This window comes from Aythya fuligula, chromosome 5 (assembly GCF_009819795.1).
Source record: "Aythya fuligula isolate bAytFul2 chromosome 5, bAytFul2.pri, whole genome shotgun sequence".
Classification (NCBI taxonomy): Eukaryota; Metazoa; Chordata; class Aves; order Anseriformes; family Anatidae; genus Aythya; species Aythya fuligula.
In genome coordinates this window covers 59,153,051-59,178,550 of record NC_045563.1, presented here as the reverse complement: position 1 = coordinate 59,178,550, position 25,500 = coordinate 59,153,051, and the positions used below count along the sequence as shown (strand labels likewise).

The 25,500-nt window shown below is 38.1% G+C and overlaps 1 protein-coding gene across 1 annotated transcript in view; it reads right to left on the bottom strand.

Moving 5' to 3' along the window:
- Positions 1-25,500, bottom strand: part of SPON1 (spondin 1) — a 179,325-nt gene that overhangs the window by 78,364 nt on the left and 75,461 nt on the right. The gene's annotated exons all lie outside the window — the stretch shown is intronic.

Sequence of the window (25,500 nt, the reverse complement as noted above, 5' to 3'; positions counted from 1 at the left end):
TAACAGTATTTCTGCAGATAATCTCAGATAAATCATGGTCTCTGCTACTTATCTGAGATTTGCTTGATAGACCTAATGGGATGATTTTTACTCTTAATGTGTATCTGTTTCTAGACAGGCAATGTGATTACCCAGCGTTGGATTTCCACTGTAAAATTAAGCTTGCTTTCCCATATGGCAGTAATTGCAGTACAGGATCTCAGTAGGCGTATAAAACAGAGAGTACAAGAAAGATATATCGCAGGGGCAAAATATGCCAATTCTGAAAACATTTTTATGCAAATTGAAAGCTAAAACCAGCATTTTTAACTAAATAGCAGAAGAGTATTTTCAGGTTTTAGAATCAAAATAGTTTTGAAAGTCCTTACAAGATCTGACACACTCAGATATACACACATTTTTATTGGACATTACATTAAGTTGGCCAAAAGATTTTCTCTTATACGTAGACAGTACCAACTTGCTTCCTCCTTAAAAGCCAGCTTCTTTGTTGACCTCTTTGTTGGTCAGTTCCTTTCTTTTCACATACTACTTTGCCATGCAATCCACAAAACCTTAGTACTTAAGTCACTCTTCTCAGCTCAACTAGATCTTATATAATCTGTTTATTTTCTGAGGTATGTTTATATATGTTGATGAATTATCTCATTGCTTATTTTAAGAAAATGAGGTGTAACACGATTATGTAAATCCTAACAAACATTAAAGAAAACATCCCTAACTTTGTAAAGACATTGGATATTCCTATGCTTTTTCTTCATTCCCGAATTTGAATCTTTGTCATTAATACTGAATCAGTAAGGTAGGACCCAACAAAAACTGAAAAGATTTAAACAAGCAGGAAGAAAAAAATGTAAGATTCATGCTGTTGATTTTCCTCTTCTGATGCCTTTTTGTCAAGAAATAGAAGAGTGTTACAGAGAGTGCTTATTGAATCTAGAATGATCAAAAAGTTAGGGCTTTACTAGGAAACGCCAAGGGCTACAGGAGCTAACACGTTTTTCATGGGCATTTATGATGAGATCTTATATACGTGTGTGTAGGAGGGGTCCAGTTTTTCATTTGTGGTACTACTGAGTGTGTTCAGAGTGGCATTTGCGCAACAAACTTTTTCTTGCTTCTCCTTGCTGTTAACACTGCAAGGCTACTTTAGAAAAGGAGACTGGTTTTACTTTATCTCAAATACCAGTACGGGTCTTAGTGTTCCAGTACTGCTGCCAGTTCGTACATGGTGACACTAAGCAGTGACACTAACAATCTGAGTAAGTCTCAACTGATTTTATAGATTAGTTTGAGTTTTCAAAGTTGGAAGTCTGGAAAGATGTGTGTGTGCGTGCATGTTTGTAGCTAGAGGTATATGTATTCACTAATAAAATAACTTTCTAATTTTCCACTAATTTCATAATTCTGTTTTGATCATCTCTTTCCATAGTCTCACGCTATGCAGTATTTTATAAATCTCTGAAAAATCATTTAGCATCCAGAAAGATCATGGTAAACACAAACCACTGGAATAAAACTACCACTGTATATCTTTATCTTGTCACATGGGACTTTTAGTACTTCTTTAGCTCAGTCTCTTCTCTACCACAGTACATTTTTTTCTTTTTTTTTTTTTTTTTCCAAATTATTTTCAAAACCTATTACTGTGCTCATTAGAGACAGTCAAACATGTAGGACTGAAAATCTGAATCAGTCTGTCACATGAGATACTACTCAGAGATGAGATATAACCTGTATCAGTACAAACTGGTCCACAGGTGGATTCTGACTTTCAGTTCGTGAACATAATTTCTCTGTAAATATTGTATTACTGTTCTTTTCCCTTAAAGGTGGTTGGAATGGGACTTAGCATTTATCTAATACTTAAGTTTGAAAAATATTTTGTTTTGTAAGATCAAAACCTCTTTTCTCTGACCCTCAAACATACCTGCAACAAAAAGCATCATTTAATGGAGAATGCTTGTCAATTAAACAGAAATAAAAGATTACTGCAATTTCTCAGAAAATTGATTCAATTGTCTTTTTTCTTTGGGGGCATACACACTGTATTGCATACAGAATAAAATATGCATCTTCTGTTGTTTCACTAGCAGCCGATTGAGCAGGTTAGACTGGAATGGACATTTACAAATTTTTGAGTATCGGTTTTTAAAAGCAGTTCATTTTTATGTAGCACAATTAAATACTAGTGTTCTAACGCATGCTGCAAGCTTAAAAATGAGCAAAATTATCAGTAAAGCACTATGTTCCTAATTCTTTGGAATATAAACTAGCTAATTTATCTCCTTTACGTTCACTAACATTCTAGCATGAATTACTTGCTGATGTCCTCAGTTTTTCCATGCAAGTTGTTGCTAAGAGCTAGGAGTTCTCCATGCAAACATTAAATAAATCCAGCATAGAGTGTGCCACGAAGTAAGGAAGTAGTAAATCACAGTGTCTTCACATTTGTAATTAGGAAGCCATGTATTCTAAACAAATGAGAGGTTATTTGCATCTCATATATATGTGTGTGTGTTTGTGTTCATATAGGCATAGACGCATTTCCAGCCTGCTGTAATAAAATCCTGCAGCACGCTGAAATCCGCCTCTGCAGGGGAGCTATGATGGTCTGTTTGTTGTAACAGATTTTTGTTTATTTAGGGACCACAGAAATTCTTCCCTGGCTCTGAGAGTTACTGTCTGATTACAGCAAGCTCATTTTATATTGGCATTGTTACATTCATTTATTGAAATAGCTCCAGGCCCTACATGCAGAACTGCACCCCACCTCCCCCAAAGACAAAAACAAAAATAAATAACTACAAGTGCACAGCAAGAATGAGATGTACTTGAAAATAACAGCTAATTTGGCAAGCAACTCTTTAAAATATCAGCAGATCAGCATGTGGCCCTGACAAGAGAGGACATCTAAATTCTCTCACCATCCCCTCCTCGTTTTTATTGTTCTTTCAGAGGAATGGAGCAAATTGAGTCAATCACAGCATTTGGTTGGGATTAGGAAAGGCCTAACTGAAAGCTCAGGGCAGCCTCAAGCCCAGGATGGGTCTCACGCATGTATTTGGTGGCACGTAAGGAAAAGCTGCATTTATCAGTCCTTCTGGAGAAAACTTCCTCTTTTTTAAAAGCAATAAATCGTAAACAAACTTGCAAAGTGAATTCTCAAGGAATCCTATTATGGCTTGATACATTCCTATAAAAAATACTGCGTTTCCATCTTCCTAATAAGTTTATCTACAAGACCTCAGGCAATGCACATACTACACATAAATTGTTTACACTGTTCTGCAAATTATTTAAGGAGTAATATATATATCAAATTAGCCTGTAAAAGGCAAAGCACACATACGGGATAAATGGAACAGCAATGAAGAAAAATAAGCCCATTAGTACTGTAATCAGTAGTAACATCCCATTTAGAAGTACTTTAATTAATGCCAGTCCTTGAATTCTTGTGGTTACTGAAACAAGGAACAGATTATTAAGAGGCACCAATGTTTGCCCCCTAAGTAAATCCTCACGTGATTGTTTATGGTGCTTTAATTGCCTGAGAGGAGAAATCACTGCTTTAGATTTTACTGCACCCTTAATTTGTTCATGCCTTTCCAAACGCTATTTCAACAGCAATGCTGGTGGATGGTCCAGCCTTGACAAAAACCTACCTCCTAAGGCTAGCACTGTCACCTTTACCAGCCCCGATAGGCAAACAGCAACCACATATGAAATAGCTCCAGGCTGTACAGAAAAATCCCAAATCAGACAATAATTCTCTAGGGCTTCCTCCTTCCAAAATAACGCTTTTATTCTCTGTGATGAGCTAAGAAATATGTTTTACTAACAGCTTTTTCCATCTTTTTGTGACGGGTACTCTGCATAGTAAACTCCTAAAAGAATAAATTCCCTTAAACATCTTCTGGTCCTCTTTCCTAAGCACAACTCTACAATCAAGTTAGTAGCAAGCTTTCTTAGCAGTAACTAGAAAATCTGTTTTGATACACTGGCTGTGCGTTGTGCATCAGTTTGATTAATTTTACACTGCATGAGCAAATATTCATTTCCAACACATGCTCTGTGTTACACCACACTTCCTCCATAGTAAAGTTTACATAGATGTCTACACATTTGAATCTTTCATAAGCTCCCGTACTGAGTAGCAACTTAAGCAGAAAATACATAATTCAGCAGCTCCCCAAACTTCCTCGTTCACAGCCACGTTACATATGTTTCTGCTTCAATTCAACACCACCAGGATCTTTGACAGACAAGTGTGTTACTCCTGCAAACTTACACATACATCCAGAGCTTCCAAACATTTTCAGCACTCGCTGTTTATAGGGTGTTGGTATTTGTGGGGATCTGTCCTTCCCACCTGCAGTGGGAACTGCATTCCCAGCTACCCTTACACTGACTCAATATTGAAACAAACTCTGCTCCAAGCTGGTTTCTTCCCCAGTTACTAAAAGCTACGTTATGTGAAAAGATCTGATTGAACAACTTGGCCCTCCTAAAAACGCAACTGCACATGCACCCTAATCCCTACAGCTGTAGGAAAAGCCCAGTATTCAGTCTGCAGTTACCGATGATGCACATGGAAGAAAAGGGCAAATGCACAGAAGTAGAGGAGAGGTAGGCAGCAGAGACAGCAAGCTCCTTCGAGTCCACAGCTGCTGGGACCCTTCAAGTTATCTTGATGCTTTCCGATGCCCAGCTTATCAGCGTGTCAGAGCCAACATGGCCATGAAACTCAAATTCCTGAAACAAGACCAGCAACGGGAATAAAAAACAGCTCTAAGAAACAGGATCAATGCTCTGAGGGTTTCCTGTATGTTTAACAGGACGGTCGTAGCTCCTCGTCTACACAGGGCGTTTCTGCTTATTAAATACGAGGTGGAACAGTGCTCAGTGCATCCAGTTCTGCCAAGCCACCCAGACAAAACTCAGACGATTTCAATGAGATCACAGGTCAAGTCTATAATATTTTTCTTTTATTCTTTTCAGGAGACAGAGATTATATAAAATCCATCTGTTCTGTTAGTGCTGTCAGACCTCTGCAATACACAGGTGCTTGATGTATGGTATTAGCTTTCCAGGCGTTTTGATACCCTGTCATTCCAATAAGCTATTGAGATTGAAAAGTGAATTGAGAATAGAGGAGGAAAATGTCTCAGCTCCTTTGACAGCCAAGAAGAATTTCACAAATGGCCTGCTCCCCTGAAGGTATCAGCAGATAAGCGCGAGCTCTATCCCCAGGCAGCTGGCACCGCTGGCTGTCACGGGAACGGAGCTGTGCTTCCTTCCTGAGAACAGCACAAGAAAACGTGACGAATCATAATGGGTCATCAAGAAAATCTGCATTAACCTCCGTGACCGCGAAACACTCGGCTTCTGTTGCTGGAGGTAAAATCTACAAGACAGGGCAAAAAATGGATTTGGACAGAACTACAGCAGCACGTGGCTATTTCAGAGTATCTCATCCGAGCATCCCCGCTCGGTGACTATACCTCGTGGACTAGATGCCATCGGGAAGCTTTGGTTCCTTGTGAAGCTCTGCTGTTGTAATTGAATTATTTGAACTGCCTGGTGTTCTCACACAAAATTGCACAGGACTGTTCCACATAGATTGCCCCATTGAAAGAGAACGAGCAAATAGATGCTTTCAAAGCATATCTGAAGATAGAAGCATCAATTGGTCACCCCTGACTGCAGTTTCCAGTCAAGAGTTCAGGCAGTCAGGTCCACACACACAACTATACACAGAGAAAAGCCCAATGGGCCTCTGAGAAGAGAGAGCTGTGAGCGTGGCTCGCTGAAGGCTCTTCAGTGCCATCTGCGAGCTGGCAGAGGGTACCTCATGCTTAGTCCTGCCTCCTGACATGAACAGACCTCAAAGAACCTGTCACAAGAAAATATCAGATTTTCCTTTGTTGTGGATGATTTACGGCATACATTCCTGGTTAATTTATGCCCTACAGGCTTGGGCTTGAGCGGAGACTCATCACAACAGGGTAAATCCACAAGCGTTTTTTTTTCTACCCACAAGGATAAGACATGCGGGACTTTACTTTATACTTTGTTGATGCAAGAGGAGTACAGGAGTGCATGAATCAGTAGGACACGTTCCCTAAATCCACTCTGCAGAAGATTTCGAGGCAGCCAGCTTCACTGTGTACCCACACGTTCTTGGATGTACGCAACCATTGCGTGGTTTTCAGCTTCTCTGGGGAGAGATGAGAACTCCACCTGGCAGCCGCTGTGCCATGCCCTGCGTACCTCACAAGAGCTGCTGCACGCCACAAGCAGAGCTCTCCTCCCTGCCTGCAGGGAAGATAAACGAGGAGTGTTTTTTAATTAAGGGCAGGGAGAGAGAATTGTGATTCCTACCTATAAGAGATGATTTTAGAGGCCAAGCATTACGAAAAAAAAAATAATAATAATTTGTTATGGAAAGGGCAAAGTGTGTATTTTAAGAGGCTATAGGAAGCGCGGGGCAGGTCAAGCCATGCACCAGCAGGACACAGGGTCGCTCGTGCCTCTGCTCGGAGTCCTTGCTAACCTGCCTCCTTCCTTTTGTAACTGCTGAATTTGCTTTTCTCTTCAACTCCACTGCTTTTCCCTTGTGTCTGGCAGGTGCTCTCTGGTCTGGCAGCTACATCCACCCACGTATCTGCCATTTTTTTTTTACCATTTTGGTCCCATTTCTCCACTTGCTTTGTGTTCCCTGGGAAGTAATCCTCATTAGGCAATCATGCCGGATCTGCCTCTCCAATCCCTGAGAGTGGAGCATTAGCCATTTCCTCGCTGAGCTGCTGCAGGAACTGAGCTGGTGTGCTGGGGAGTAGATAGGAGGATTACTGGGAATGAAAATTAATTGCTAAGATTTTGGGATGCAGAATTGACTAAGATGAGAATGGACTCGGGAAGAGGCATGAGAATCTCATAGAATGAGGCATCAGACGAACACTGAACAGCACAGAAGCCTCCAAAACATCATACAGAGATTTTGTTCAAATACCTCATATTTTCATTATTATGCAGGGTTTAAAATCTCTTTGTTCTATCAAAAAGCGTTAGGCACATCTGAGCTGCTCTATGCCACTGCTGCCATTTTTCTTCGTGGAAATTCAGAGAAGCTTCCTTGGCACTAAGACAACAATAGGATATAGCAGGAAAATAACCATTCAGTTAAGATACCTCTGATGGTATAAAGCTCTTCAAATAAGCTTCTTGCACGCAGGCTAAAGAAGAATCTTCTTGACCTGTAGGATTAGAGCTATCATTCATTGAAAGGAAGTCGCTGAAGAATCACTGCTGAACAATTCATAAAGCTGCCTCTGAAAATGCACTTTTCCCATACTTATTCAACAAACCTGTGGGTTCATTGAATGTGCAGAATTTTCTTTTTTAAAAATAGGAATCTGTCCCTTTATTAAAATTCAAAGATTTGTAATTCTTTGAGAAGAAAAAAAAAAAAAAAAGTAAAATTAAAAGGTTTTGTTCTTCTTATGAGCACCTCTCTTTGATGAATTATACTAAGTGTGTAAACCTGCATTCACCTGCTTTTCCTCATTTAAGAATTGCAATGACATATCAAGATGAAGTGGACTACAATGTCAGGTCTACCACTGTAAGATTCAACTCTACCTTCACTATACAAATTCATTTTCCCTTTTCATTAAACTCTTCACAACGATTAAAAATACCACAATCAATTTTAAGAAAACTAAGATTATGTTCTTCAGTTATTTTTGCTTTAGCCCTTCAGTTATTTTTGCTTCAGCCCTAAAATAATTTGTCATTGATTCTAACATAATAAAACGCCAACTTTACAGCATATTGAACATACAGAACTAAGCAGCTTTGTTATTAGAAATTCATTTGCTTGTTGTATGAGATACATCTTACATCTGTAAAATTTTATTAGGATTTCCTTCCTTGTAACATAAACATAAATTGGTTTCTAGGTTGCCTAATATGTCCCATGGCAGATGCCATAAAAATTCATTGATTTCTTGGCTCTTATTTGGTAATAGCACAGTTAAGTCACCAAGTGATAAAAATGTAATTAAATAATTCTAGCATATGTAATGGTTTTAAAGTCTTATGAATTACCACACCAAATATTTGACCTCTTCAAGTTTTTCCAGCTAATTATTTTTTATATCAGAAACCCTGACCCATCAGTAGCATATAACTACATTACTTTCGTGATCTTTTAGCTCAGCTGAGTATATTTTACAGCTAATATTTTTTTCTGATCAGTGGATTCTCCAGCCTGTAATAAATATTCCAAAACCACAAGCACCAGCAGCTTCTTCCTCCCAGCTTATTGCAATTAAAGCTTTATATTTTATTCAGTTTGTGAGTTCTATGGACTGCTGTTTTTAGAAATATAATTTGGTTAAGCCTTAGCATAGTTTTGATTTTCTTTACACAATTATTTGACTAGAGTGACTAATGAAAAAAGAAATCCTACAAGGACTCCTACTATGCCTAATTTATGACATTGCAACTTCTACGCTGACTGACTGTTTCTTGCCACCAAACTAAGATCTCATACGGCTACAATAATATTGACTAGATTAAGATATTCAATGAATTAATTGCATGATTTCTATGGCCACCACCTTAGGTGCAGGAAACAAACAACAACAAAAAAAAGGAACTAAATTATTTGGCCACAATACGACATAGAGAAAGGGAACTTGGGTTTCTAACTTAGTACTGCTCCTGAACAGAAAGAAAGCAAGAAACGAAGGAGGAAAAAAAAAAAAAAAGGCTTCAAATGCACAAATATATAACGTAAAGTGGTTTTGCAGGAAACTATGTAGCATGCTCACTGCACAGAACACCAGCCTTGCAGTCCCTCAGCAGTCAACAGAAACGCAAATATTTTTGTCAGTCAGGTTAATCCTATTTTCATCACCCAAACAATAATAAAAATATTAGATTATACTACAAAAAGTACCAACTGTAGACAAGAGTTTTGAAAGGGTATAAATAACCATATAAGCTACAAGGGTTATGTGCATTTAAAGCATGTAAAGGTATTTGATAATCTTATTACATGGTGAGCGTGCTCTCTCTTCTAGAGAAACATGACTCCCACTGTAGTAAGGTATTAAAAAAAAAAAAAAAAAAAAAAAAAGAAAAAAAAAGCCTTATTCTGGTAGACAAGACAAGACAAGGTGTGTGATTATAGTCTTGGATAAAACTAAGCATGGTATTACTGCTATATAAATATAAATCATGGACCTTATGCCAAGTGAAGACTTATGAAGACTACTGCTTTATGGAGTTTTTGCCAATTATTTCTTAAAGAATAAAAAATTTAGTGCCATATAAAACAAACTGGAACAATTTTGATAAAACAATGGATGAGAACAGGAATAAGATAGTTAATATCCACATTAACACCGGGGTAGGCAAAAGAATGATGAAGAAAACTCAGTATCTGTTAAAGGAAATAATGTAAGAATAAATGGGATTGATACAGACCTTACAGGCATTAAATGCAGAACTGAGTAACCTGGTATTTGAATATATCGTGGACTCTAAGGGCATGTCTAGGCTATGAAATGCCTATTTTGAAATAATATTTTATAGACTATAAAATGTGGTGACGGTAGGAAAACAGAATGTTTTATATACTTTCCAAGGCAATCCCTGATCAGAATGAAGGCTAAGAGGACAAGTTTTTTGTTTGTTTGATCATAAGGGAAGAGGAAAGACCCATGGCACCATATGTGCCGTAACTGTAGGCGTACCTCAGATACAGGACAAAAGACAGTGGTGAACCTGAGGATCTGCATTCACATCAGTGATAAAGAATGGAAAATTAAGAAAGCTGAGATTATAACTCATACAGGAATTAAAAGGTCTATTTTTAATTACCATAACGTAATCACTGAAGCAAATCCTGGGCTGATAAAACTCAGCATTACTCAGCAATTCACTGGAGTTGTGTTTTTGCAGTGACTGAAAATTTGGCCCTAGACTGAACTATCTAGAGGACTGCTTAATATAGCCACTAGAGGATATTAAATCTTGGCAAATAATACGGATATATCTGAGAATTATAAGATGACCCGAACCTGCTGACTAAAGAAATTGAAAACTTTTACCAGTATCTCATGACACGTAGTGAAATGCTGAGCTGTAACATTAACATTCAGTGCTCATAATTTTGCCATTCTGTATTCTTAGAGATAAATACCAACGCTATTGTTATTTACTGTTTAATATTGAGTTAACAGAAGTTTTCTTCAGAATCACTGTTAAATTTTCAGAGGGTGCAAGGAAAGTAGGAAAGCTGTTGCTGTTTAAAGTGACGCCCGAAAAATCAGATGTCACTCATCTAATGGTCACTAATCTGCTTTACTGGTTTTAAGGCAGTCAAAAAATCCACGGTTCACTGGCGTTGTTCTAACAGGGAAGATTACCAGAGTAAGTACCCGAAGGTGACTACAGCAGGAAGGCAAGTCTGATGTTTGCTGTGGCCAGTGCCCGCACAGTTTTTCCTAATTACCATCTTCCTACAAGATGATACTAATTTTCAGTTTCTACCCCTTGTGCAGGTGTGGCCAGCAGTTTCCACATCTACAGCTGCCAAATGAGCAGTGCAACCACATATTTAGTTTCTTAGGAAACCAACCTGAAAATGAACTCAATATCTATGCTTTTCATGTCTTTCAACCACAATGTTGCAGTTAAGATCCTTGTTAGAAAAGCATCAACACATGTGGCTGAAGGAAAAGCAAGCATTTAAGACCGTTGAGAAGTTGTTGGGATATCATTTATCTTCATATGTCCTAGTTTCTATTTTATATATATATATGAAATATAAAATTCATCAAATATAAGGGAGGACCCACATTGCACTGAAGATATATATATCATTGGAGCCAGAAGGAGGCACTTAAAACACTTTCATGTCAACTCTTGTTGTAATAGAGCACCTGAGCAGGGAAATACATTTACTAATCATCACAGAAAAGTGACTGTTCAAATCTTTTAATTTGAAAATCTCATAGCTTATTTTTCTCCTGGCTAAATGTATGTTATCCTACTAGAACCACATACTTAAGAGTCACCGCTCTTTTTTTTTTTTTTTTTTTTTTCTTTTAAAAACAGCAATAAAGAGGTTTAGCAGTGGGTTAAAAGATGAAAGTAGAGTTAAGGCACTTGACAACTGTAATGAAAAATCTATTCTTTGCAAGCACTTATATTCCAAACCATTAACATTCTTCCTGTTATACATGACCAGATAAAAATATAAGAACCTACAAAGATAAAACAAATTCTAATAAAGGTGTCAGATTCTTAAATTGCATGCTGCACTCAAATTGCGTGACTACTGACTTTTCACTTTCTCCTAAGAAGAAATACTTTTATTTTAGAACTTAAAAAGACTAACGCTTTCTGATGAAAACCAACACCATTACATACACAAACATATTGATCAAATTGTGTAGAAACTACATAAAAAACACCTATTTATATATGCATGTTAGGTGGCCAACAATATCCACACATATCAAGCTCCCTCACTTGTATTCAAGCTAAATATCTGTTTGTAAGTTTTATACTCCCATTAGAAAATCAGGGTAAAGATAAGAAACAACTGATTATAAATTTTGTCTGAGATATGCATATTCTACATTTACTTTTCACAAAATACAATCATTCTACATCTACCTGCAAAAAGCACCTGTAATATAAAAGTGATTTTTATGAGGTATGCTTCAACGCTGAGCACTCATATTTTACCTCATAGTCAATGTTTGGGGCTATGTGTGATTTTCTGAAAAACAAGGTCAGTGATGGAAAAACAGAGAATAACGTTAATTCCAACTCAACTTTAAGAGCAGAAAAAAAAAATGTCATAATGTAAAAAAATGATAACTACTTCTCAAGTACAAAACGTAGCACTTGAGGAAAATATAAGGCAATGGGCATTTCCCTGAATAGTGCTGGTAATACTCCTGTTCAGGCTACAACAGGTGAATTTCAAGCACTATCAAGCAGCAGATTCGTGTCTGAAATATTAATTCTTGTAGCTTTTTTTTTTTTTTTTTTTTTTTTTTTAAGTACCTTAATGGATTTAAATGGATTTTGATATATCAGGAAGAACTACTTATATCTAAGAGATTTATCATAATGTGCTAGGTTTTTCTTGTAATTACCGCTTTTTTCACTTTTCCATAAAATTAATAAAGTTTACCTAAGACATTATTTCAATTTAGCTCCAATTACTATCATCTGTTAATGCAGAAAGAAGTGTGACATGTCAAGAATATCATTCCTAGATAGCTATAAAGGCTCAGTCAATTTTACAATAGTCTCTAGCAAATTATTGCATTTACTGCATTTCCCATCATTCAAATATGAAATCAGCACAGAAGCAGATATGCACCACTAGATCCCATTTGGGGAAAAAAAAAAAAAAAAAAAAGCTTGTTCCTCATGTGTGCAAATGCCATAAGTTAGCCTCAGATGTTTCACTCACCCATCTATCACCCTGATGCACCCGAAGCTCTCTAAGACCTACCTATTACACTGCTTTTTATTTAGCTGTTCTAGCCATGACACAAACCCCAAAACGACGCGGGATGCTAACAGTGCAAAACACTGCATTTCAGCATGAACAACACACCTCCATTGCTGCACCTGGGCATATTTTACTTTGAGATAATGTTGGAATCGACTCCAGAGAAATAAGTGATAAAACGTCAGTCTAATTGATCGTTATCTTTACATTCAAAATGATAATTGTTTTCAAAAAGAAGGTGGTTAAAACAAAATTGAAAGAAAAGACTGGAGTTACAGACAATATAAATAAGTACTGTAGCTGCACAGAAACTATTTTTATCGTTCAGACTGTTTCCTGGGAAACACACGGGGGAAAAACATTCAGCTTCAATTAGGTCCACAGATTTATGTATCTTTAGAAATTCCCTGTCAGGGAAAAAGAGAAGGTATTTGGAGTACAAACAGGCTCTAGCAGTCAGACAGAATGGGGACAGAAAAAGGCAGGAAAATTTGCTGAAGCCTTTTAAAATTAAGTAATTCCTCACACAGTAGTATTAAAGTCACACTGCTGCATTGTCAGCAAACACCTTAATGACTTCGAAGGTTGCAGCCAAGCTACTTTAACTCTAAAGGTGCTGTTAAGCGTATTAAATTTAATTCCACTCTGTTGACATAATGCTCCATTTGGAAGCAGGTGCCGACGGACTTAAACCACTCAAATAACATTAACATTTCTGCAAAGGTCTAATTTCGAGGAAGTCAAAGGTTCTGAGGGCCTAAATCAGTGCTAGTTTGGAGCTGTACATGCCCTAATAACTTTTCAGGGGCAAAACAGAACACTTCTGTCTGTAAAATGAGATGACAGAGGTCTGGAAATAGGCTGACAAGTTATGCTCAAGGCTCTGTAAGTGTAGACCAATGTGCTGATCAGCTCCAAACACCCTGTGAGGCAACAGACAACCAAGAAAGTATCTGCATAAAGACTGTACACTTATTTCTGCCACAGAGAGAAAGCAGGGTTCAGCACTGGCCTCACCCATTTGAATAACAGGAACCAAGAGCATCACAACTACAAGGTCAACAGAAAGGCTAACATATCTGGTGTTGGTGCAGAGAATGCATACAGAAGTTTTCACTGTGCAGCCATTGCAGATAAGCACAGCAACATGCTTTCAATCCAAGAAATCAAAAAATAAATAAAAATCTGAGTATATAACAGTTGGAACAAAATTTTAGTTTTATTGGCTGAAAATATTTCATTGGCAGGGATCATCAGGACTGCAGCACTCCAACAGGAGCTTCAACCAGACACCTCTATTGACATTTTCAAATGCTTTAACTTAAAATTGTGGCTAGCACTGTAGAAGTTGTTTCTCTCCTGAAACAAAAGAAAAGCATTTGACTAACCAAGTGTCTCTTGTGTTTGAGACTCTTTTCGCTCTGTTTTCTCCTGAGTTTCAAACTGTGATTTGGAAAGAGAGTGTGTATTGGAAATAGCGGAGAAGAACAGCTTCCAAGGTAGGAGAAAAATCATCTTCTATAGCTTTGATTTGGGAGCATCAACACTGTTGGCAGAAGCTGATCTTCTGTATTTCAAGAAATTTGCTTGGGGGAATCCTGCCTATCAAGACTCAAAGCAAGTTCTCTCTGCAAAGAAGGGAAACACACTGCTTGCAAATATAATTTTCTTTTTCATTAATGTAACATGATTCTAGCAGTAGGTTTCTTCAGCAAAAACACACTTGTCTTTAAGTGTCCTCTCTCATGTGTCAGATCGAATTCATCTTCCTCAACACAGATGTTGTTCTAGTGGATAAATTGTACTGGTTGCTTTCTATCTCATATCAACCATCTGGATTCCCAGGGTCAGAGATTCACTTTCCCAGCACCTGTATTTGTATCTTTTCTGTTGGTCATTTCAATGGAAGAAATCATTTTTTGTTTAGTCTACCGCAACAGGAAATACCAGGTTAGCCAGAAGTTGACTTAGGAAGAAAATAAGAACCGTTTGAATCTTCATATTTCATATTTTTAAAATAACCATTTATGTTCTACATTTGAAGTATTGTAAGTTTTTTCTTTTTTTGCTTGAAACCACTGATTTACAGAATCACAGAACTGTAGGGGTTGGAAGGGACCTCAAAAGATCATCGGGTCCAGCCCCCCTGCCAAAGCAGGTTCCCTAGAGCAGGCTGCCCAGGTAGGCGTCCAGACAGACCTTGAATATCTCCAGAGAAGGAGACTCCACAACCCCCTGGGCAGCCTGTACCAGTGCTCCATCTCCCTCGCTGTGAAGAAGTTCCTTCTCATGTTGGTTGCATGTTGTAACTTCCTGGGCTCCATCTTGTGGCCATTGCCCCTTGTCCTATCCCCACAAACCACTGAGAAGAGGTTGGCTACATCCTTCTGTCCCCCACCCCTCAGATATTTATATACATTGAGGAGATCCCCTCTCAGTCTTCTCTTCTCCAGGCACCACAGCCCCAGGTCTCTCAGCCTTTCCTCACAGGGAAGATGCTCCAGGCCCCGTATCAGCTTTGTGGCCCTCTGCTGGCCTCTTTCCAGCAGATCCCTGTCTTTCTTGTACCGGGGAGCCCAGAACTGGACACAGGACTCCAGGTGAGGCCCTACCAGGGCAGAGTAGAGGGGGAGGATCGCCTACCTTGACCTGCTGGCCACGCTCCTTTTAATGCATGCCAGGATGCCATTAGCCCTCTTGGCCACAAGGGCACAGTGCTGGCTCATGGCCAACCTGTCGTCCACCAGGACCCCCAGGTCCTTCTCCTGAGAGCTCCTCTCCAGCAGGTCGCCCCCAGCCTGTACTGATACTTCGGGTTGTTCCTTCCCAGATGCAGGGCTCTGCACTTGCTCTTATTAAACCTCCTCTGGTTTCTTCCTGCCCAGCTCTCCGGCCTGTCCAGGTCTCGCTGAATGGCAGCACAGCCTCCTGGCGTGTCAACCACTCCTCCCAGCTTTGTGTCATCGGTGTACTTGCTGAGGGCATACACTATTCCCTCATCAAGGTCGTCGATGAAGATGTTGAACAAGACCAGACCCAGCACCGACCCCTGGGGAACACTGCCAGTCACAGGCCTCCAGCCAGACTCTGCTCTGCTGATCACCACCCTCTGAGCTCGGCCAGTCAGCCAGTTCTCAGCTCTCATGGGAGACACCCTGCTCTCCCCCCATCTACCCAGCTGGTGATGCCATCACAGAAGGCAACGAGGTTGGTCGAGCACCACTTCCCCTTGGTGAATCCATGCTGACCACTCCTCATAACCTTCTTCTCTCCCAATTGCTTGGAGATGGCCTCCAGAACAAGCTGCTCCAACACCTTTCCAGGGACAGAGGTGAGACTGACTGGCCTGTAGTTTCCCGGATCCTCCTTCCTGCCCTTCTTGAAGACCGGAGTGACATTGGCTATCCTGCAGTCCTCAGGCACCTCTCCTGTTCTCCAGGACCTTTCAAAGATGATAGAGAAAGGTTTGGCTATCACCTTGGCCAACTCTGTCAGCACACGTGGATGTATCCCATCAGGACCCATGGATTTGTGTGCGTTGAGCCCACTCAGATGCTCCTGAACCACTCTCTTGTCAACCAGAGGGGAGCCCTCCATTTCCCAGACTCTTTCTCCTCCCTCCAGGGTTGAGGGAGGATTGTATGTATTTATCACATGGTAGCAAATCTTCATTTTCAGATGCTCCTTTGATAGGCTATATGATATAATGTACAATGTAACGGCAAAAACAGAAAGGAAAAAGAAAAAAGCAAGGGAAGGAAGGGAAGGAAGGAAAAAGAAAGAATTGCCTCCAGAGAAGAAGAGAATAGACAAATAAGGTAGAGATGGAGTTACAACCATGCAGGCCAGGAACTAAGGCCTCCAGCCAAGGAGCCTGGGCTTTTACTCTGTTTTACTTTGTACGTTCAAATTATCAGAGGTAGTCTTAAACAGAGAGCAATGGAGTCATTTTCTGTTCCACTAAAGACTTTATCTGTGCCCAACTCTTCTCGTATAAGCATGTCCTAGCCTCCAAGATGTGCTGTAAGATTAAGAGATTGTGCGGTTGGTCTTCAGATGACAGCACTGGTAAGGGTCATCAAATAAATCCTGCAGACATTAAAAGAAACTAAGCAATTAAATAAGACAGGATTGAATTCCTCTCTCCTGTGCTCAAGTCCTAAGTAATTACAATGCAAGCACGAACAGAACATATCAAAGAGCTACGGTATGCTGTGATGCAAATAAAACAATTAGGAATCAAGGAATTAATAAAGACTTCATTTGTGTCAGATCTGAAATATCTAACCAATATAACTGGCTTTAATTTCACATTTCTTTCTAGGGTGTATGACAGGAATTTAATTAAGTCAATAGATTTCTCCTCAATGTTAACTGTTTTTTGTTTTGTGTGTGTTTTTTTGTTGTTTTTTTTTTTTTTTTTTTTAAGTCTATACTTGCTTCTTGACCATTATTAAACTCAGTAACTCAAGCCAAGTAAATGTGAAAACATAAAGGAAATGCCAATTGTACATATTCAATTTTCTAGATTTTTTTTTATAGTATTTTTATTTCAGAGAACTTCCACAGCTATACATTAAGAAAAATATTAGAGACTAAATATTTATGGAAATAATCTACAAATGGATGTCTAATTTGTTGAAAATTTTCTGAGAAATACTTTGCTTTGTTTGCAAAATTTACGGGCACAATTTGTGAAAATGTGTACACGATGACCAGAACTGCTATGAGGTGAATGTTTTGAGGGACAAATTAGGAGCTTTCTCTGAATTTTGGAAAAGCAATTACAACCCTGCATGACTGTCTGAGTGTTCCCTTTATAAGCAAACACCTCTTATGACAGTTATTTTTTAACAAATATATCTGAGGAGGGAAATGCTCATTCAATGCTGAAAGAATTGGCGTACTCTTCTCTGGTACTTGCAAGTCATCACCCCAATATCCACATGCACAAAGCTCACAGCAATGTACCACGATTCTCACTCTGAGATCTTGCTCTGTGTAAAGTGAGTCCCCCGGAAAAAAAAAAAAAAAAAAAAAAAAAAAAAAAAAAAAAAAAAAAAGAACAATAGCTTTATTGGTAGAGGTTGAAACAAGATGGGCTCCTTGCTGCTACACTAGGGAGAAAGTAACATCTCCTTGGAAAGGCAAACAACAGTGGGAATATTAAGTGTCCACCCTTACAAGTACAAACCTGAAGCATGGATGCAAAAGCAGGAGATTCCCTTCTAGCAGCAACCAGAACAGCTGCAGGAAAATTAACAGCAGTGCTTTGATCAAACAGACTATCGGGTAAAGCTTTTTTCTAATATGTTCTCGAGTTTGCTGATATTGATATTTTCTAATCGCTTTCATTATCTCTAAATTCATTTTAATTCATTTATAACCAGCTTCTTATTAGAACGTCCCATGGGTATTAAGCTTTGCTTTTACATGTAGAGGCTCAGCCTGTCTATGCCTTAGCAACCTGCTCACTCCATGTATAAAGCAGCAGTATTCCTAGAATCAAAACTGACTGCAGTAATCTGTATCATTCTTCAAGAGACATTATTATTGGGTTTTTCGTCACTTGCAAATAACTTTTTCTCAGCTTTGCACTCCTCAAGTGCAACATAAAGAACAAGTTTTTTCCTGTATATTTGCAGCCAGCCTGATCCAGATTTTGCTTAAGAATTTTTTTTTTGCATTTGCTATTGAATCCTAAATCAAGCTAAAACAGGTATAGAAGTATTCTTGAAGAAATAGTCTGTTGCATGCTTTACCATTTAAATAGATCAGTTGAACCAAACCACCTTGGTAAGAATAGGATTAAGGGAATAGCCAGGCTGAATTACGCTTTTAACTTCAGAAGTGATCATTGTGTTTACCTCCAGAGAGCACTCCGAGATAAATGGCTGCTATTAAAGTGATGATCTCATCAACATATGGCAGCCTTTCTCTTCTTGTGCACACTAAAGAAAATAGAATTATCCCACCGCTTGGAACCCATCTTATTTTCTTGTGCCTCCTAAACTGAGAGAAATGATGGTAATATTACTAAATCCTAGATAACATATAAAGAATTGGTCAAATTTCTTTCATTCACATCCTCTGAATGGCAACATTTTAAAAAGTATTCTAATGAATGCTTCCAGAATCTCCTGTTTCCCCTCAAATGACGATCAGATGCTTTGTCTTTTACCTTGGAAACATTCAGATGATCCAGTACCCCCTCATCTCCTTCACTGTCAATCTCCTCTGCACGGGTCTACTGGTATTAAAAATAGCAATATGAACATTTCCTTTCTTGAAAGTCAAAAACACTTTACAAAAGCACCTACAACGTTAGCTGTCACCATATATACATGTTCTGCTTAATGTTACAGTCACTTGGCAGGCTGACTGTCTGCCACAAGACAGACTGAAGTGCCCAGTATTGCAGGACATAACAGCACTACCAGAGCCAAGGAATCCCACCTCCTGGTTTTCTCTCTTAGACAGCTGTCAAGCCACTTTTCTGTGATCCAATAAAAACAAAACAAAAACCGTAACGTGTTTTCTACACCACCCATTCAATCTTGCTAGCTAACATTCTCACTAACACTTAAGCATCAAGTTGTGGTGCGAATTAAGCTCTGAACATAGCTCTTCCACTTCATCTCACAATTAAAAAGTAGCTTGAGGCAACCCTGCAAGTCACGTAGAGTCAAAAGCACCATTCAGAGGCTCTGGCCAGGGTAATGGCCTTTGACTCAGTTTTAGTCTCACACTGGAACACCGTCTTCTTTTGCAATTTGATCTAGAGATAACACTTATTGGAGGGATGTACCACAGTCATCTTCCTTGATGGAGATGGTGATGAGTTTCTGCATAGCAAACAAGAAAAGCTGTACAGTTTTTAGAATATTTGTCCTTTAGTAGGTCCAAAAGTTTAATCCCAGTTTATTTGCTGACTTACAAGCCACACACGGCACTTAACCACTCTACACTGATAAAAACTCTCTACCCAACTTGACTGAGTAATAGGAAGTTTCTTTTATTAAATATTTTTAAAGTGATCTGAAAACGTTCGATGAATTTCCTATGAAAAGAAAACATTAATGGACATAACCGTGGGAAAATAATTTGTGCCATAATGATGGCATAGAGGAATTATTTCATCAGTTAAGTAAATTACATTAAAAAATTATAAGCCAGTCCCTTCCCTGCATTTTTACTGAACAGCTTAAATACTTCACTAACATGCCCTAAATAAATATATTCTAACTCATTCTCTTAACAGCATCATGACAAAAGAGCATACCAGCAACCTCTCTTTTACCAAAGGGTATCTCAGATTCATGGGACGTAAATGACTGGTCCAAGGTTAGAGCAATGACAAGCACGGTGGTGACTCAGCCAGATGCAAGGCTTCTGCCTCATCCCAACGTGGCCATCATTCTTTCCTTTTATGTTTCTGTAGTTTTAGCCCTTTCTTCTAAACCCTTTAAAACAACTTGAGTCTGCAGCAGGTCATATGGGAAAGCGGCAAACTTGTCCGAGAGGAAAACAAAAGGTAGCAACCACATCTACTGTCTACATTCTACAAATTCACCCGGAAAAATTTGCATTATTACATGTCAGCAACAGAAGGTTAGGGAAGCAAAAGAAAATCCTAAGCTAGAAACACTCATATAAGAAGGTTATTGCTCCTCTCAATCACTCTTATTCCACAGATTTTTCTTTCTGACTGAAGCCTGACCGCAGGGTGCTTCAAGCACAAAGGCAGCACTGCGTTGGGTGGATAAGGCCCAATCTCTTCTGCTACTGAAAAATAAAATTTTATGGGATCACAAAGCTTTAATGTTTGCTGTAAAGAGCAAGATATTTTTCTTGCTTTATCAAACAGATAACAGACCTATGACATATAGATATGAAAAGCAATTTGTTTAACTGTTACTTGCTGGGGCTTTTTTTTTGTTGTTTGGTTGTTGGTGTTTTTTTTGTTTTGTTTTGTTTTGCTTGGTTTTTTTAGTATTGCTATTTTTGTTTCTTTTTAAAGTCATCAGCAACAGGGAAAAGGTTAGCAAATTCAGTAATTAATTCAGGACATTGAAAACATGCTAGGAATAAATATTTTTACTTTGTAAAATTTCTTGGTAAATTTAACAAAAATTAGGCTGTACAGCCTAATTTCCTTTTCCCAACATATACTGGCCAAAAAAAATACCGGAGTTGAACCAAAGCCTACCCTTCCTGAAACAGATGTTGAAAAGCGATGAAGGCAGAAATAAAAACTGACAAGATGACAAGGGACTTGAAAGCTGTCTTATTATACCTTTTACCTAACAAAAAGGGTAAAAAAATTTCACATAAAACATTATGGATGGATAAAAGGCTTGCAACCAAATTCCTTCCCTACATTTGAACAGCTATTTAAGGAAAATAACATATAGCCTATGAAGTCTGAAAGGTCAAGAATTAACCAAATAGCATACAATCTGGGAGAGAGGTTGAAGCACAGGTAGTCTTTTATAGAAGCCTGGAAAACAATTTCAGAAAAGGTTGATGTAAGGTTTACTAAAATGCTTTTCAGTGCAATTCCAGCAAGATTAAAAGGAAAGATGGGATGAAAATTAAAGGCAAGACTGAATGTGTAAGGAACTTACTTCCTCTGTTTTGCACAACAAATACATAAGAAATGGTGTGGCTGTTGCGCTGTGTACTGGCTGGCAGAAAACATTTACTGGTAAGTGTCAAAGGAGCAAATTATCTCGATTTTTTCTTGTTAATTTAACTCCAGACGTTGTCTCCAGTGAGGTGACCACGGGCACTTAATGCAGCTCATCCTCTACCAGAACCTTTGGCTAGGGGAGGTGAGGCTGGGGTCCTGCAGCAGGCTTAGGCCAGGTGGATGCTATTGTTCAATGCCAAAAAAAAGAAAATTATCAGTCACCAACAGTGCGACCCACTCAAGAACTCCAGCAGAGAGTGAAAAGAAGGGCTTCCAGGGTACTGAAGGTGACAGTGGAGGAGCATTTTCTGAGTAAAATGCCCTCTTCTGAAGATTATTCTACAACATTGCCGAGTGTGATATATTTCCAATCATGTTGCTAAGTGGAGCACAAGTAATCAGCTAATTACCTGCTTTACATAATAAGTGAGGGACCTGTCAGTAAGAATGTTTTCACCCAAAGAAAACTGGTAAAAACAAGAAATATGTTTCCTGAAAGCATTACAGGGGCTGTGTTCCCAATCAAATGACATGGCACGCAGAACTGCGGAAAGAAGATGCCCAAATGCCCAACAGTTATTACCTAAAAGGCTAAGTTTCTGACTTCAAAAAAAGAAATCCTTAGTCGTGAACAAACCAACCATATACTTAGTATTAAATAAGGTATAAGAATTTATTGCAACATCTGCTGAGAATAATTTCTGTTTATAAAACGGAAACCATTTCCTTTAATCTTTCTGGGAATTCTTTACTAAAAGCTAATTTGAAAACGGATTAAATACCGTGTCATTTTGCTAATCCGAGTAAATAAAATCATAGAATACCATTGTAGCACACAAGACTTCTTGGGAAAGGAGCTTTTCCCTTGGAAGATGTTAAGTGTCACAGAAGTTAGTAACATCATTTGAAAGCCAATAAAATAACCATAAACAAGAATATCCCAAAGCTTATCATTATGATTCTGAATCTTATGCAACTTCAGCAATCAGGACAGCCAGGAAGATGGCCCAGAACCAAGTAGGTTCTCCCTGTCAATAACAATGAGAAATACTGATACTTATTATGAGAAATATTGGTATTTTTCTGATTGCCCCTGAACACTGACTTTGGATTCCATGACAGCAGTAATAATAATAAAATAATTTAGAAAATCTGAACACAATTGCTCCTGATAAAATTAAACAGTCATTAACACCATACTTGTTCTGCAAAATTCACCTAGTCTGGTGGATAGCAAACATGACCACGGTTGGCACAAACAGCTCTGCAGTTATGCTGCTGCTTATATTTTCAGTATTTTATGCCTGTTAGTACACAACCAGAAAAGAGAATAGAAGTGACCTTTGTGTTCTTTGATACCCTTTTAAAGTGACTTCCACCATTTGAAACATTCTGTTTTCCTTCCTTAGAAGAAAAGAGTAGTGAAGAAAAATAATGAAGGAATATAGGGAATAAGGGGGTTCTGCAAGCCTAAATTTCTAAGAACAAAATTTAGTTTTTGTTTCAGGATTGAACATCTCACTAGAAATGTAATTTATGCTCACACACTGAAAACTGGATTATTTCAGATCTTTATAAACTCATATTCTCCTGTTATTTGAGCAAGCAATATATAGAGAATGTGCTCTTTGACATTTTAATTAAAACCTATTTAAAAGTCTATAGCAAGTAATAAAGTACAAATTGTATCCCTCATTTTAACCTGCATTACAACTCTATCATAAATTCCAATAACCATGCAGGAGAATCACACAGCTAAGAGCTTAAGCTGAGAAAAAAATTCTGGGGCTGACACCTAATTAAGATATACTTCCCCCGATGAAGAAAGTTCTTTATCTATCACTGTATGTTACAGTGGTTCAGGCCTATATTTGAAAGGCCATTAAAAATGCACCTGAAGGCAAAGTTAATCTTTTTATTTGACAGCAATAGCAGCTTTTTCACAGCAAGTAGTGAAGTGAATATTTTATTTCTTTATGACCTAATGGCCATTCTGTTTAATCTTAATGGAGTAACGATGAACAAGAAAATATGCTTAGGGGATATACTAATACATCAATTATGATGAGTGGGAATGTATTTTAAAGAAAAAAAAAAAAAAAGTAGCAGCAGTAATCTGTTGTAAATGAAGATCTCAATAAGCACCTCTAGCCATAGGAAGAGCTAAAAAAGATGCATTAAAAATCTATTTGGATTCTGTTCATTATAGATATGTTCTTCTCAGCTCTTAAGCAATGCAGCAATCATGTAATTAACTTTTAAAAGGGAAAGCATTTTAAACAACCACATATCTATGGAACGCAGGAGGCTTTCTCCTCATTTAGTGAATTTTTCCACCTACATTCCTTAACATTGTTGGAAAAGTGTTGAAACTGGGTAACGTTTCTTCTGAAGGTATTGCTAAAATAAAGGCAATTCCACATTTTTTCTCAAAGGAATGAGGTAAGTAAAATAAGACATACTGATAAACATTGCCCGTGCTTAACCACAAACATGCTAAGCCATATAAATTAGGCACTTGTTTCCCCTGGAATTGTACTCTGAAACGTGGATTTGAATTTCATGTAGGATTTATTAAATAATTTAATGTTTTGACTTAGACCCATGTCTTGTGAGGTAACATGGGATGACACTCCCAAAAATTCCGTGCACTCCAAACTCCAAGAAGAAAGTTTACAGCATTTTCCCAGTGAAATCACTGGGACTACAACTGACAGGACTCAGGCTATGAAGATGTGGAGTTCCCACTCAAATCCCATTAAAGAGTCTTGCAGTTAGTTCTAACGATCACCGGATCTATACAGTGTGCAGTAACTTCAAGGAAAGATGTCCCACTCAGTAACTCTCAGGACAGGGCACTCTGGATTCTTGTCTTTTCACACGGATGCCCTTGTAACATAGCTTGTAATTATGGCAAAATGCAAAAAAAGCCATCTCTCCAGAACAGTTACCACCTGGGGAGTTAATGCAGCATAACTATTGTCTGTTAAGCTCAAACTGTTCCTTATAACCAAAAGATGCCCTGGGCAGCCAAGTCCCATATGTGCAAGGATGTGCTGACTTTCACAAAGGTAGGCTTCTGAATTAAGAAACGTGAATAACATTAATATTACACGAATAATCAAGGAGTAACCTGCTTTTCACATTCTTAATATTGCTGAATTAGTATCATATTGAGACTGAACAGAGGATATTTGTCTACAGACTCTCATGTGCACACATACAGAATATGAGCAGTAATCTGTAAACAAGGTCACTTACAAAAACTCAAGTCTGGGTTTTTCTGAACTCATTCTATTGCTTTTTTTCTCGTCAAAATCATCGTGAATATCATACACAGATTTGGTGCAACATCATTGCTACTGGCAGCACGAGCACTGAATCTCTGCTTGTGACAGGGCTATCTAAAACCAAGGTGGAAATACAGGGTAGACAGTGACGACAGATTGGCAAGTGCATTTTAGATACTGATGCAGAGAAACAGAGTCTTCCACGTTGCAAGTTATGTAAAATTAAATCAACTAAAGATCATTAGAAAAATGCTTAGATGACACACTAGCATTTAACAATTCAGCAGTATAAATTTGAAAAAGATTAATCTTTTAATCTAATATTTCTTAAGTCTCCCTTTGATCATCTACAGACACATGAAAAGGAAAGAGCAAAGGAGGGGGAGAATAAAAGCACAGCAGAACTGCACATGTGCACTACTTCTACTCAATCTCTAATATAATATATATATTATAAACAAAAAAAAAAGTAAAAAAAAGAAAGAAAAACAGGAAATATCCAAAGTGGCAGTTGACAGATAATTTGCTGGCAGCTTTTTATATCCTATGAGTAACTGTCTACTGTGGGTATTTCATATTTCCTTGCCCATATAACTTAAAAGAAACATTTTAATTTGACCACTGATGTAGCAAATCTGTAAAATTTCATTATTAGGGAATTATTATTAAAGAAAATTTACATGGGATGTAGAGGATGTAGAAAAATTGCATTTCTATTTGCAGAATGAAAAGTACAAGCTTCCAAACTGCATTTATAAGGTCTGTGTGTGGGATTCAAACTCCTATATTTAAAAAGAAATCAGGCATTTTCAATTTGCCATCAACACAAGCTGTTAGAAAAGTATTACACTACAAATTCCTGTCATATAGTTTAAATAAGAGTTTTCATTTATTTACAGTACTGTAGCTTTTCAAAGCCAAGGAGAAAGGAAGCGATAGTAATAGATCTTGGTTACAAATTATTTGTT